Genomic DNA, 16,244 nt, shown 5'->3' with positions numbered 1-16,244 from the left:
CTAATGAATGATACTACATAGGAAAGAAGTTACGGCCTGAGCCAGTTACTCAGCCCTGGGAAACTAAACTATTTTAGGAACTGGGTAAAGGAGAAGAAGGAGATATGGAAAAGGTAGTTTGAAATATAGGAGGTTAGCCAGAAACGTCTTGTTACAGAACCAAGAAAATATTTCAAAAAGAAGGGAGTATTTAAATGAGAGGTCAAGTGGGACAAAAAGAAATTATTCCAATAAAGCTTTCCTTACAAAGTGGTCACAAATAACATCGCTAAGAGTGGTGTCATGAGTTGAAAGCCTGATAGGAGTTGGACTCAAGAGAGAATGGGGAATGGAGGCCTACACACGTGACAAAACTCTTGGGTCAATGTGATTAGAGCCTCTGTTTGCAAATCAATGCTTATACAGGATATCATCAGCCTCCTGCCCTCCCACAGACTCTGAGATAAGGAAGATATCTTTCTTAGTGATTGTATTTCATTCTCCCAGCCCCGTGAATGTATTTAGTTATATTTTTATTAAATTTATCAGGGTGACATGGGTGAATATGATCATATAGGTTTCAAATGTACATTTCTATGATATATTGCACTGCGTGCCCACCACCCAAAGTCAAATCATCTTCTGTCACCATAGAGTTGACCCCCTTTATCCCCCACCCCTTTTCCTCTAGCAACCACCACAGTGTTTCTGTGTCGGTGAGTTTCAGTTTGAGATCCCACACAGGAGTGAAATCATGTGGTTCTTAGTTTTTCCTGGCTGACTTATTTTGCTTAGCATGATATTCTCAAAGTCTATCCATGTTGTCGCAAATGGCAGAATTTATCTTTCTCATGGCTGAGTAGTATTTCTCTTTTTCTCTAAAATCAATTTTAAACAACAACAAAGTGAAAAGAATATTCCAAAATGTTTCCAGAAGGTTTGGTTGTGAGTTCTGGAAGATTTCATGAAAATGTGTGTGGAATTTGGAGGGATGGAAGATTAAATCTGATATGGAGTATATGGAGCCAATGGAGAAATGTCCATTTGGTGACAGTCACCTGAAAGTTTTAGACTTAGGGCAAAAGCCGAATAAAATGGGTTGCAGCATATGGTGGAATCAGTACGGCTGTTCTCTTAAGGCAATGGAAGTAATCACTGTAATCATTGTCTCCTTCTAGGAATTACTCTCTTGGGCAGTGTAAATTGTGAGACAGATGGTGTCCTGGTAGAGGGAAACGACTTGTTAGGAACAGGGGCGGGGGCTCTGAAGGCCTCCCTTAAATCTTTCAGTAGGTGATGTTATGCTCTGGGAAATGAACTTTACCAAGGCCTCTCGATTATTGTTGTGATGGTGATTGCTCCCATTAACATGAACACTTTGGACATTACAATTCAATGATTCATGATGTTATTATGCTAGCATTAAAAGCACATCAATGCTTAATCCTTCACTTACAATTTAACTGCAAAGATTAACCATTGGTGGATAATTACCACTGGGCAAAATATGCCTGTTGACATCCTATCCGTCAGTTTAATTTGTATTTTGGAATACTCCAGGCTTTACCCACTTGAGGGTCAAAGAAGAGAAATAATTTTGTAAAGATGTCTATGTACTACTTATTTTTCATCCTATATTGGTGATTTTTTTTATATAAACTATCAGAAGCAGAGATGTGCTATACAGGGATGAGTGCTTTGTTCGAGGGAATGACTTTGTTCTTTCCACGACTCTCACTCACTTTGGCTCTCCATTCCCCAAACCCTGGCAGCCCCCTACCATTGTAGTAACTGCCTATTGTGGGGCACCCCATAAAGAAATGGATTCTATGAAATTATCCTGCTCTATACAGGCTTACTATGTAGTCAATGCTGACAGATTCCTGTAGCTAACAAGGCACTGTGTCAAAATGACATTTCTTTATATCTTGAATTAATGCTTTAAAATCTGGGCTCCTGAGGTATAGACTTATTAATCAATTTTACAAAGACCATGAACATTTCTCTAGAAATAACACTGAATATGAGCTTATCTTTGTTTGAAAGGAAAAAAAATGGAATTAGAAAATAATCTATTGAGACATGTATGTGCACGTGTGTGTTTATATAAATATTTAAGTATTTACATTTTATATAAATAATTAAATATATGTAAATACATATAAATATTATATATATTTTACAGTGCAATTATTTACTTTTCAGGGAGATTCTTTATAATAGGAAAGCAGCTTGAATTACAATAAATCAGATGTTTATATTTTCTTTAGATTATGATTGTGAATTGTTACTTACATGAAAAAGAAACTCAAAATTATATGTGTATATACATACTGCAGCTGAAAAGACTTGACTTCCAAAGTATCTTGTTTCACAACAACATGAATGAAATAAAAGATGAGCTATATTCCTTGGCAGAATTCATCATGTTGGAAGAGAAACTATCCAGATTCCAATGAGATTTTATAGGAAGAAAAGATGACTTCTGGGGTCATTAATTTAAGGCATTATTTGAGAAGCACTGCTCTGTTCTAAACCTACTTAAATGTATTATTTGAGTTTTGTCAGCTTAATCATATACATTTAAACTAACCTATAAGAAAAAGTTCATGGATTTATTACATCACACAACAAAATAACCTAACACACATAACCAGTGAGTATATAGAAATCTCATAGGTCTTCTTTTTATAAAAAGTCAAAAGCAGTTTCTGTAGTTGTGTTATTATATTATTAAAACTACTTCACTATAGGCTAATTCCTTCAAAGAGTGGATTCCACAGCAAGACTTCAGACATTGCCTGAACAATAAGAAGTCAAAGAATGACTTTCACTTACATGTTATTTTTGTATTTTGAAGTTATGAGGGTAACCTACTAAAAATGGAAGAAAATTGTTGGTGTATAAACATCCAGCCAAGTACTAAAGTTTTGCAAAACCAAAGATGACCCTCTGATAAACAGACAGAAACTGCTCTTGAAAGAATATTGTGTAAAGATTATAATTCTAAAATTTGGAAAATCTGAAATTTCTTTTTTAAAGAATAAAGTCAGAACTGGCACAGGCAAAGGAAGGCTTACCACCTCCCTATGAAAACAAGTTTGGGCTGCAGGTGAGTAAGTAACCAAGCCTTTAAAAGCTTCCTGAAGAATAAAACATCAAGAAGTAGAAATGGGGAAAAGGTCTCCCAGGGAAGAGAGAAGATGGTCATTTCTACAACCCTACAGGGATGGCTATGCCTTTGTGAACACAGCATCAGGGAGAAGTAAAGCTGCCACCTCTGCTTTTCATTTCATAGGTAAGAGAAATGTTTGGATGACTGCTCTGGTCAATTTTGGGGAGGGGGTGTTATTTAAATTTTTATTTGTTTCTTCAATATTGAAGCCTTCGTTTTTAATAGGAAAATTCTGGCTGTCAATATTATTTTACTGAGAATTTCTGATGGCACATCAGAACACCAATAGGCAATAAAATATCAATAGTTGAGTTCCACTTGGAAAGAATAAATTTATCCACCACTGAACAGTAGGGAGAGCATTCATCTTCTGAGTTATTAAAAACTTCTATTTTAATCTGATATGAGGAGAATAAATTCAATGAACCAGTAAATCAGAGGTTTAAATAAACTGATATAGAATTGGTATATATGATACCAAAGAAAAATTATGGACACTGAAGTCCCACAGGTCTGAGTTCAAAATTTAGTTGGAAACTTAATCTACCATATAACCCTGTAAACAATACTGACTACACTATGTCTAGATCTTCACCAAGTCCCACAGAGTCCCACAATTCTCCCAGTGAATAGTAGAATAAGTACAATAAAAATAAACCTAATGGTTTTAAGATAATTATTAATTATAAAAGTCATAGTGGAACACTCAATTCAAACTTTGTCCAAAGAAACTCAATTTTCTACCACAATGGTCTCCGGGATATTTTTAATAAAATGAGCAGAGATTTCATCAGAATTTTATTTATTTTCTACATACAAGATGGGTTTTCCATCTGAGGTGATGCCACACAATATGACTTCTAACTTCTATGTTTGTGAATACAGACTTTGGCTTTGACTTGTTAACAGTATATCTTCAGTCAAAGTCACAATTTCTAATCATTATAATCAATGTTCTATAAACCAGTCAACTGTAGGTTTTCATACACCATTCAAAAGATTAAGCCCCTTGTTACCATTAAAACACTCAAATGAGAAATTAACAACATCTGACTATATTAGTGGTAACATAGCCTTTACTTTTCTGTTCCAGTTACTCAACTCAAGCTTAAGGATTTGGCTGAACAATGGTTTTTTTGCAAATATTTTCAAGTTTAAATGAAATGTTTTTTAATTCAACAAAGAAAAAAATCTGTCGCCCTGGCCGGTTGGCTCAGTGGTAGAGTGTCGGTCTGGCGTGTAGAAGTACCGGGTTCGATTCCCAGCCAGGGTACACAGGAGAAGCGCCCATCTGCTTCTCCACCCCTCCTCCTCTCCTTCCTCTCTGTCTCTCTCTTCCCCTCCCGCAGCGGAGGCTCCATTGGAGGAAAGATGGCCCGGGCGCTGGAGATGGCTCCTTGGCCTCTGCCCCAGGCGCTAGAGTGGCTCTGATCAGGCAGAGCATCGCCCCCTGGTGGGCAGAGCGTCGCCCCCTGGTGGGCGTGCCGGGTGGATCCCGGTAGGGTGCATACGGGAGTCTGTCTTTCCCCGTTTCTAGCTTCAGAAAAATACAAAAAAAAAAAAAAAAAGAAAAAAAGAAAAAAATCTGTCAAGATATCTTGTTTACAGTAAAAAAAAAAAAAAACGCTAATAAAGCAATGCAATCCTTTAATGTAGTGAGTGCTCTATCTTCTCTATACCAATATATATTTAGACAAAACATCTTTGATATTGGCTATTCTGTACTTAGATGCAACTAAAATGGCTAGACTTGATACCTTTAAATCTAGCTCTAATCAAAAACCTTGGTGGCTTTTAGAATAAGAATCATCTGATATTAATGAAGCAGATCATTAGTTTGTGGAAGCTTCACTTCCGACGATAGGTGACAATGGCGTATTAAGGAAGATAGGCTGAGTTAGGAGAAAAGTTTATTTGACCCTTGGCCAAGACTTTTGTCAAAGAAGATAAAATTTGTTTATACTTGGAATTCACATTTGATATAAATCACAAGAGCAAGCCATAAAGAAAGCAGGAGTCTTGAGTATCATATTTACAATTTCTTGCCATCCTTTTATTTTTCTATTTTAATACTGTATTTTCCTGGATGAATTTATCACCAAATCACAACCTTGGTAACCGTTGTATGTAATAGAAAGGTAACCAGGTCATATTTTATATAACATACATTTCTAGTGCTCAAATAATTAATTATGGATGATGACACTAGTTCTTAAGCTGGATGTCTCAATTTTAGGGGGAGGTGTGGTCTGAAACTCCATTTACATAAATATGACACTCTATGTCAGTTTTTTGCACGTGTAGTGGTAGATTTGCTTTCCATCCCTGTGTTAATCATTTTATGCCTGAAGCAAAACTCCCTCCAGGATTAGTTTATTTTAGATGAATAGGTCAAACTGAGTATGGAAGCCAGAACAATGAAAGTCCTTATCATCAGTGGCACAGAAGGCCACAAATCCTTTTAAAAAATAGGTCCTTAGGGATTCTTCATGAATGTGTTTCATAGGCTTAAAATAGTGCTTTTTAATGCATGGCAAAGAGTGAAATTTAAACAAGAACCTTGTATGTTATATTGCCATGTGTGCATTTTCAATTGAATTATTCATTTGACCTCAGTTTCAATAACTCCTGGGGAAAAGGCAATCCAATTCAATGAAATATCAAGTATTTTCTTGTTTCCACTATACAGAAAATCAGTGAAACAAGAAATCATGGGGAAGAATTTTAATCTTCTTAAAAACAAATACATAAATGATGAAGGTTATCACTACTGGATTATTTGTCTATGATAAATCATCTTTTGAAAACATTTCCTATATTGTTAAATTTTTCCTTTTCTGTTTGTTCTACTAGATTTTAATTCACAGATCAATGGAAACTTTTTAAACAACACATGCAAATGTTTATATAGAGTCATTTTAAAATAAATATTATGTATTTATAAAAGTAAATCTGTTCAAATGCAGAAGCATTCCAATGAACATTTAATAGTATTGTGTTCGCCTGACCTGTGATGGCACAGTGGGTAAAGCATCGACCTGGAATGCTGATGTCGCTGGTTCAAAGCCCTGGGCTTGCCTGGTAAAGGCACATACAGGAGTTGATGCTTCCTGCTCCTCCACTCTTCTCTCTCTCTCTCTCTTTCTCTCTCTCCTCTCTCTCTAAAAATGAATAAATAAAATCTAAAAAAAAAGTATTGTGTTTGTACACTGCATACTTCAAGTGAGTTTTACCATGCAAATAAACATAATTCAAGATAAGCATATATTTATATCTTCAGCGACAGTCACATGTCCCTTAAACATGATTCTTTAAAAAAAAAGAAAAAAGGTTCTTTTACAAACAATGTTCCAAACTAAACTACATTTATCCTTTCTAGGAAGGTGATAAAATGTGCATCTATGGGCATACTTACAACTTATGTCAGTTAATTATTTTCCTCCTTTTGCTGAATGTAAGCGTAGTGGTAATTTTTGTTACATTATTTCAGATAAATTATCAATTGAAAAAAATCTGTGCACTCTATTTAAAGTAAAACAAATACTTTAAGGTATATTTAAAGATCGCATATGCTATAATGACAATTCTCAAGTCATTTGCAAACTTTTTGGAGAAAAACAAAATACAAATCAAACAACAATGCCATAATTAAAGAGGAATATAAGAACACACAATCAATGAATAGAGAACCATGATGCTAGGGAAATCTTTGATCTGGAATTGTAACAATCTAGACTGATTTCATCTCTCACAGATGAGATGGATAATTACAGTTAATCTTCACATTTAAATGTCAAGCATTGGGGCAAACATTCTGCAACCACTTCGGGTTCTAAAAGCCTATGAATTGTTAAGTAAAAAGAAGCCTCAGGAAAGACTCCATTAAAAAAACGATGATTTCATGAACACTGTGCTTTGTATATTTACCTGGTTAAGTTAAGAGGAGGGAAGAAACAATTTTCATGGAGTTTGATGAGCAGAGGAGGAAATGAGGAATAAGGAAACGGATGGGAAGGTGACATGGGAAAAAAATTGTGCACACACATTCTCGGTATGAGGTGCCAGGCATCAAGATAGTGATATGATGACAAGCTTTGAATTTTAAGTGAAGAAGTTTAGATGACACTGAGTGTGAAATAAAAAGCCAGGGAGCAGCCCGAAGCATGGAAATGACTTCATGAAATCTGCCTTCATGAGCACAGTTCAGGATAAACTGCAGGCTGGAGATAAGAAAGGATGTCCGTCAGGAGGCCCGCGTTATCCAAGAATTAAGGGATGGAAGCTTAGATTGCTGGCAGTTGTGAGCAAAACACAGGGCACATTCAGCAGTCACTTCAAAGAAAAATTGGGGAAATTTTGGAGATGACTACAATTATCTGAGAGCACTATACAAATGAAAGTTTAGGTGCATCGTTATTTGGACTCCATTTAATCCCATAGTTTGCCACTGCCTTTAGTGATAATATTCACATCTTGTCATTGTTTTTGCAATTCTAACTTTGAAGCACACTTTTTAAAAAAATGCTATCTCTCTAGTTAGTATCTTTCTTTGCCTATTGAAGCCGGATGGAAATAAGACAAAGGATGGAGTAGACCTCTGTGAGCTTGAATTGACCCCACAAATCACTGATTACGATTTCTTGTATGCCTGACCTATTCATACTTGTATCCATTCTCCCAACAAGATCTTGGAACATAAAATAAGTACTCAATAAACAATGACTGGTTGACTAAGCAAATGAATGAACTTAGTATTTCAGGCTTAAGTTTCTTCATCCATTGATAGAAAGAGTAAATAAATATTAAAAGGTGAGAATTAAATTATGTAGTCTAATATAGCAATTTTCAAACTTTTTTTACCTCATGGCACACATAAACTAACTACAAAAACTCTGTGGCATACCAAAATGTTATATTTTTTGCCGATCTGATAAAAAAAATAGGTATAATTTTGATCTGATTACACTGGACAACAGCTATTGTGGTGCTGGACATTGCCATTTTTTTTTTAATTTGACAGTTTATCAGAAAAGAGGTCAGTGCCTCAGAATAAATAGTCAGGTATTGCATCTTTTAAAAATTCTAGCCCTGGCCCTGGCCGGTTGGCTCAGCGGTAGAGCGTCGGCCTAGCGTGCGGAGGACCAGGGTTCGATTCCCGGCCAGGGCACACAGGAGAAGTGCCCATTTGCTTCTCCACCCCTCCGTCGCGCTTTCCTCTCTGTCTCTCTCTTCCCCTCCCGCAGCCAAGGCTCCATTGGAGCAAAGATGGCCCGGGCGCTGGGGATGGCTCTGTGGCCTCTGCCTCGGGCGCTAGAGTGGCTCTGGTGGCAACATGGTGGGCAGAGCTGTGAAGAACAGCTGTCTCCCCCTGGTGGGCAGAGCTTTGCCCCTGGTGGGCGTGCCGGGTGGATCCCGGTCGGGTGCATGTGGGAGTCTGTCTGACTGTCTCTCCCTGTTTCCAGCTTCAGAAAAATGAAAAAAAAAAAAAAAATTCTAGCCCTGGCTGGTTGGCTCAGTGGTAGAGCGTCAGCTTGGCATGCAGGAGTCCCGGGTTCGATTCCCGGCCAGGGCACACAGGAGAAGCGCCCATCTGCTTCTCCACCCCTCCCCCTCTCCTTCCTCTCTGTCTCTCTCTTCCCCTCCCGCAGCCAAGGCTCCATTGGAGCAAGGTTGGCCCGGGCTCTGGGGGTGGCTCCTTGGCCTCTGCCTCAGGCACTAGAATGGCTCTGGTTGCAACAGAGCAACGCCCCAGATGGGCAGAGCATCGCCCCCTGGTGGGCATGCCAGGTGGATCCCAGTCGGGCGCATGCGGGAGTCTGTCTGACTGCCTCCCTGTTTCCAACTTCAGAAAAATACAAAAAAAAAAAAAAAAAATTCTTGCAGTACACTGGTTGAAAATTGCTGATCTAATAAGTACTTTACAAATATTAGTTCTTTCTCTAGATAAAAATGCAGACTAGAGTTTCTAATATTTTATTGCTTAAATATTTAATTGGTTAAATAGTTTAAACAACTTTTTTTTGTTCTTAAATGTTCACTTTGTATGTGTGTGTGCATTCTGCGACAGCTAGGACTAGGAGTAGGAAGGCGTCTCTCCTTGACATCATAAACCCCAAGACAACGAGCGACCTCTCAAATACCCCATTGCTTTCATTTCCCTCATTCTTTCTAATTAGATTTTGAGCCTAGAAATATTTCCCTATTGTTCATCACCTGCATATATATTTTTGAAGATTAAATTATTGTCAAAAACTTATCATACCCTCCACTTTTAACTTAATGCAGCATGTCGTGCAGATTTCTGCTTTGCCGAGGATTGTGGCATTTCCGTCTCCTCTCCTCTCGGTCCGTTTTACAATTTTCATCACCCTATGGCATGGCTTGCAAAAGAATACATTCTCACTAACAGGGTAGATAGTATAAAGTAATTTAATTTTTTTATATAAATGTAAGTATTGATGAAACCCGCTGTTTAGGTCAGAGTCCTTTCAGCCAAAGAAAACCCAACCAGATATTTGAATAGAGGAGAAAAAGAAAAAAGCAATCCTTTTCGCCCACTGCAAGAAGCTGGTCATTATGTGTCCCTGGTGGACATAAACTATTTCACAGGACATGGATATAAAGTGATTGCCACTGAGGAAACAAAAAAGCCGACTCTGCCATCCCGTCAGAGCGCAGACACAGACAGGAATCTGTGCAGCAAGAACGAGGCCCACCACATCCTGCTCCCAGGACACGGGTGAGACCACAGGTATGTTGATCAGAAATATTCTATACACCCCTTCCTGGGACCTCTTCACACTCTGTAGCAATATCATATAACCATCCAGGACCAATGGCATTAGGAGTTAAATCTTCCAGCCTCTTGGGAAGTAAAAAGAAAAATGAAGAAGTTAATAGTCTTCTTGTGGACTGCAGAAAATGTAAAATAGCATTGTATTGTATCCTAAGTTTTATGAAGCCTACCAGTAATTAAGTTTGTCTGTTTGTTTTTGTTTTATCTCTAGCTAACCAGGAAGAAAAGATAATAAAAACAACACAAGAACCATTACCAAATACATCAGTAACTAAGTTTTCCACTCTTTTCCATTACCTAAAAAAGTTCTGCAGAGAAAGGATGCTAATATGATCAAACATTATTAAGATAAAAAGTATAGTATTCCTCATGGGGTTTATCTTTTCTTTTCTTTTTTCATTGATTTCATTAGAATTGTGTGTGAATCCCTACAAGGTGTGCAAACCTGTAAAAGGCTTTGAGAGGTAAATGTAATGAAGACCTGGGTGCTCTCACCATTTGGGTGCTTAAAAGCATGCGGTCAGGACCCAACAGAGCCATCTTGCACAGAAAAACAAAAACAAAAAAACCACTCAATATTAAAAATGTTCAGCTGCAAAACACCCAAAATTTCTTCAGAAATTTTTTTCTGTGCTCAATGATCTTGAAATCTTTAAAGGACATGAATGAAATGTTGGCTCATTCCATTTCTTTCTCCAAGAAAGAAGAAAACCTAATGAGTTCTTAAATAAGCCATTAAACTTCCAATACTAAAAATCTTTTGAAAAATGTTCTGGGGCAGGTTGTTGAGATTTTTGACAGAAGAACATAATTGTGTTCAACAAACCACTGAAGCCCACGACAGTGTACTAAAAACAAAACCAAGTTTTACTAAAAAAAAACAAAATCATTACATTCTTTGCTGGCAGTTACTGATGGTTAATCAAATACTAATGTCAATTTTTATGTGGTTAACATTTTTTTGTATTTACGGAAATAATGTAGTAATTAGAATATTCAATAGCTTCCTTTTATCACAGGAACATTATGCCTTGTGGTTTTGTAATATAACCTTCTGAAAGCTGGGTGGTTTTTGGTTATTTGAAATTGAAGTAGGATTCCTGTATTTTATGGAAATAGCTTCATTGAAACACAATTTTCTAAATATTCTCTATGAATTTATGTATGTTTTGCTGGTAGGTGTCCATGGACAAAACAATTATAAAATGGATGTTTCCCTGTTCACGAGACAAATTTAAGCTTAAGTTCGTGAGAAAACTTGGTTATTAAAAACTTCTGTAAACATGTGTGGCTATAGTATCTGTAGCATGGTTTTTTGTTTTGTTTTGTTTTTTAATAAACATTTCTATATATTGAAGCAGTTCTACAGCTCTCAAAAATACTCACTAAACATATAATAGCTAAATAAGAAATAAAAGCAATTTCCAGTGGTGACAATATTCTTACAGTAGCAAATAATTTAACGTCTTATTTAATACTAACAACTAAGTCTTTAAAACACCATTATGTTAAACATTGCAATTTACTGACATTACAGAGGGGAAAAATAATTATATCAACTGCTATTGAAAGTTTGAAAAAGTTATTATTAAAAATATAGGCTCTTGAACAGGACTAAGACCTGGTATTGTTTCTGCTTTTGATTGGGGTTGGGGGACTGGGAGGTATGCATTCTGTTTCTAAACCAAGTACTAAGCTTTAAAACATAGAAAATAGTTATGCTCTCCGAAGAGACATTTAAAGTAAAATTATGCTTAAGACCAGGTTTACTCATAAAATTCTGCTGTGTGGTATTAATTAGGCCATATCCATCTCTGAATAGTACTGAAGTTCTTTGTCTGAACAATAAAGACAATCAGCATCTTGAGTGCTGTGACAAGCCCCTCAATATATGTCCAGATGCCCTTCAGTGATAATGTCTTCCATTTGTGACCATGCCACAAGAAAATGAGACTGAACTTGTCTTACTAATATATTTTCTGTAAGTGAATATAACATTGCATCAACTGTGTGCTCCAAATGTTCATTAAAAATCCAAAACAAACCCTAAAACTTTTAGTAATCATGAGAAATCTTTACATATTTATATAGTATGTTGTACATTATATGCATGGCCTGTTTATACGATTTTCAAAAGGAGAATATTGTCTTAAACCAATCTATTGGGTTGCATCACTCTTCTTTCCATTGGTTCTTAGATTTTCTTAAATGATGGCATCATGTTCATCAATGGTTCTATACTGAATGCCTCTTCTTGAATAGTACATTTTGCATCCAATGTAAAGAATAGACAAAATTCCCAGTGTTAATGCAATACCACCAACAAAACTGCCAATTTCAAATTTTGAGCCTTTATTGTCTTTAGAATTTATAGTTGCCGTGATAGTTACTGGTAAAGAAACAGATGTCACCGAACTATTGTGGGTTGTGGCCATAGTGGATGTTGATATCTGGGATGTGTTCTGTGAAACAGTTGTTATTTTGGGTGTAGACTTTTAAGGTGGTGAAAGTCGCATTTGTTGAGATCCGTGGTGTTGTCACTCAAGAAGTTGCTATGGGGTTTCAAAGTGGTGACTGTGATATTTTTATGACTGAAGAACCTGGAGTTGATGGTTTTGCTGTGGATCTCGAAGCGGTGACAGTTACTGAGGAAACTGAAGTTGTAGATGGTTTCACAGTGCTGTTGGATTCATTTCTAGGGCTGACAGGCACATGCGTGGTGCTCCCCACCGAGTCTTCACCGTCCACCGCGACCCTCAGCAGCGCTAGCACCAGCAGCGCCCCCACGATGAACATGGTCCAGCTACCTTGCGCGCTGAGTCTCATTGTTCTCAGGGCAGGACACGGTGGCCTCGTGGGTCCGCAACCGAGATGATGGAGGCGCTAGCGAGAGCGGCTGCGCTGCACACCGAGGCTGCTCCAGGTCCCCTCGCGCCGCGCATGCCTCCCCTCCCACTACCTGCCCCGCAACGACCACGCCAGGCGCCGGAGCGGGCCTAAGCGAGCATCACAAGCCAAGCCTGGCAGTGGGACCGGGCAGGGGCCGCGGCGCGAGGCGGGGCCTGTAGCATGGTTTTTGATAGTGTAAAGCCAGCAGCCAAGGCCAGGGCCACTATCACAGCAGCACGGCCCATGCAGGTTCCCATTGGATTCAGACACTCGGTAAAGAAACAACGGAGCCAAAAACTGATAGGCCATTTTCTTTAATTCTAGCTTGCACCCGGCAGGCAAGTAAAAACACACACTGGGCTCCAAAACCCACTCACATTCAGTGCTCAGAAAGCTACTGACTTATCCGAGTTTCCTAGAATCAAAGGTTTCTAGCCCATCAGCCTTATTCTCCTCAGTTCCCCATTTCCTTCCTTATCCCAGATACAAACTCTGCACAAACTGGCATCTCACTTAGCACTCCGCCATCTTGGCTGCTTCTCCTGGCCACATGGCCTCTTTCTGCTCTCTGCTCTGCTCCCTCTGCTCTCTCATGCTAATCATTCCAGGAACCAAGAGCGCAAGCTCCTGTTCTGCCCCCATTTTATAGTGTAGATTCAAAACCTTTAATCCAATATACAAAATAGGGAAGTCTCTAATACAAAGTCACTTCTCTGAAGCATGATTGGATTTCCCACCCATATCAAAAAGGGTGGGAAAGGCTTAATCCCAAAACCAAACCCCAGGCTACAAGGATTCTGCCTACCCAGAGAGACACACATTAATATCACCTGGGCAACGGCCTCCACGTGGGCAGTGCCACTTTAACAAAGTGAGCATAATATATTTTATCTGCCCAACAGATAGAAACACAATTCTGGCAAAAGTACATTAAGAAAATGATATCTAAATGTAATTTCTGAAAGCAATTTTCTAGAAACATAAGTGTTAAGTGCTGGGGGGAAAAGTGACTTAATGCACATTTTGAAAAATCACTTCAAGGGACAAATCCTGATGCTTCTTTCTAACATCATCAGTTGTACTTGGTATTTAAATATTTTCTCAAATTCTTTAGTATATTTAAATTGTTTAAGTTAATTTTGTCAACACAAATACATTTGTCAACCTTTTAGATAAAGCCTTTTTATTTCAGAAATTGTTTTCCATATATATATATATATATACACACACACACACACACACACACACACACACACACACCATAAATGAAGCTCTCAACTCTGGTTTTATTTTTCAATTACCAGTCTTTTTTTTTTTTTACTAGTTTCATGGAAGTAAAAATTGTGACTCTATACATTTCTGCAATTATTTTTTCTCTAAATTTAATAGCATTTCATCAAGTTTGGGTATACATATATAAATAAAATATCTGAAAATCATTCAGAGCAATTCTGAAGATATACTCAGGTGAATTTTATACCCACAAAAATACCAACAACAATCAGTCAAAATTTATATGGGTCCAAATGCTTTTAATTGCTCTCCAGATGTATTTATGCATAGGCACAGATGTCAGGTAAAACAGTCTGGTTATATACAGGAAGTGCATGAATAATTGCTATAGTTTGAACAACACAAGTGTTGGGCAAATGAGTTTGTAAAATTTGTGTTTTTTGAGTTTGCTCACTTTTATTGTTAAAAATGGCATTGGGCAGTGCCAGGTATATAATCTGTAAAATTGCAAATTATGGTCTTGCTTGGAAAGGGCCATTGTCTTGCTAATATTTGCTGGAGGAGTGGTTTTCAAGCCAGAAAGTTTTGAAAAGGGGAAGAAGGGAAGGAGGAAGAAGCCAGTTTGTGCAGAGAGGCGAAGGTGTGCAGATGGGGAACCAGAGGTGAGGGGCGTGGTGAGCTCCGCTGAGACTGGTGGGGCCTCTGATTCTAGGAGAAACCAGAGAAGATTCTTCTGATTGTGGAACCAGAGAATGTGTCAGTGGCTTTGGGAGCCTTGTGTTTTTGCTTGTGGGCAGGTGCAAGACTTTAATAAAAAAGTGGCCCACCATTTTTTGGCTCCTCTGTTTAATTACCCTCTGTCCGAATCCAATGGGAACCTGCATGTGCATGGCCACAAAGGCGGTGGCAGCGGACTAGCCATACAACAAGTAAACCCCAAGGTCGCTGTGTAATAAAGTGCCAAGGAACTGTACAACTTAGTATTAGCAATGCCATGTTAATGAGGAAAAGTCAGGCTTTTTACCCCCTCCTTTCTGTAGAGAATGAAAAAAGAAGAATGCAGGAGCTTCCTGTCTTACAAGGACAACTGGGTCATCTAGTCATAATTTCTAGAATTCTCTGAAAGGATGCCTGGGGCCACTTGCCACACAGAGCAAAGAAGATAGAATTTATCTGAAACCCTTAGAAAACAATGTTTATGTATCTTAATAAAAAATTTCTATACTCGGACTCACCCTAAAGTCATAGGAGTGACTTATACCTCTGGACAAAGGGATCACAAGCCCCGCTTAACACACCCTAACCAGTACTTGATCTTGTATAAAAGTAGGCTCAGAACTATATGACACCTACATGATTTGGGATTGTGCCCCGGGTAGCTAGCCAGCTAATTAATAAACTCCTTCTAAAATTTCTTCTGTAACCTGTCTTAGTGTCTCTATATAACCTGCGGATTAAAGTACAACACTATACAACAGCTGGTTTGAGCTTAGGATCATAGGCATGAAACCATGGTCACTACACTGGCTTGAAGCCCAAGTTTGCTGTCTTGAGCCCAAGATCACCAGCTTGAGCAAAGGGTCACTTGCTCTGCTGTAGCCTCCTGGGTAAGGCACATATGAGAAAGCAATCAATGTACAGCTAAGGTGCAGCAACGAAGAATTGATGCTTCTCATCTCTTTCCCTTCCTGTCTGTCCCTATCTGTTCCTCTCTCTGACTCTGTCTCTGTCAAGAAAAAAAAAAAAATGGTAACAGCTTTCTGATTTTAAATTTAACAAAAAGTGCATTCTAAAGGTTTTAAAAGAGTATTCTATTCTCAACAAAGGAAATATAATTAACTTTAGATCATTGAAGCTAGCTCATCTTTACTAATATTTTTATCAATGAAATATTATTTCCTAATCTCTTTATTTTACTAAGATTTGCTGAATGATTTGTGTTAAAGAAAATTCAGTCAAATAAATCTCAAGCTCTAATTGTCTTTACTAAGTGAATCATGAATGAGTCAGTGTAGGGAGCAGAGTGGTGCTCCCAGGGGTTGTACAAAAAAGGAAGGTTTTTATAAGCAGGAGGAGGGTGGGGCAAGGAAGTTATCCACAAAGAAGAAAGAAGCACTTCAGGCCAGGACTTCTTGAGGGGGGAAAGGAATGGCAGGGGTCTTATCATGCAAA

At 38.1% G+C, this 16,244-nt stretch overlaps 1 pseudogene; it reads right to left on the bottom strand.

Moving 5' to 3' along the window:
• Positions 1 to 11,455: 11,455 nt before the first annotated feature.
• LOC136320328 (porimin pseudogene) lies at positions 11,456 to 12,776 on the bottom strand (annotated as a pseudogene).
• Positions 12,777 to 16,244: the final 3,468 nt, after the last annotated feature.

This window comes from Saccopteryx bilineata, chromosome 1, assembly GCF_036850765.1.
Source record: "Saccopteryx bilineata isolate mSacBil1 chromosome 1, mSacBil1_pri_phased_curated, whole genome shotgun sequence".
NCBI classification, from domain to species: domain Eukaryota; kingdom Metazoa; phylum Chordata; class Mammalia; order Chiroptera; family Emballonuridae; genus Saccopteryx; species Saccopteryx bilineata.
The sequence above is the reverse complement of the archived record's forward strand: the minus strand, read 5'-3'. Positions and strand labels throughout refer to the sequence as shown.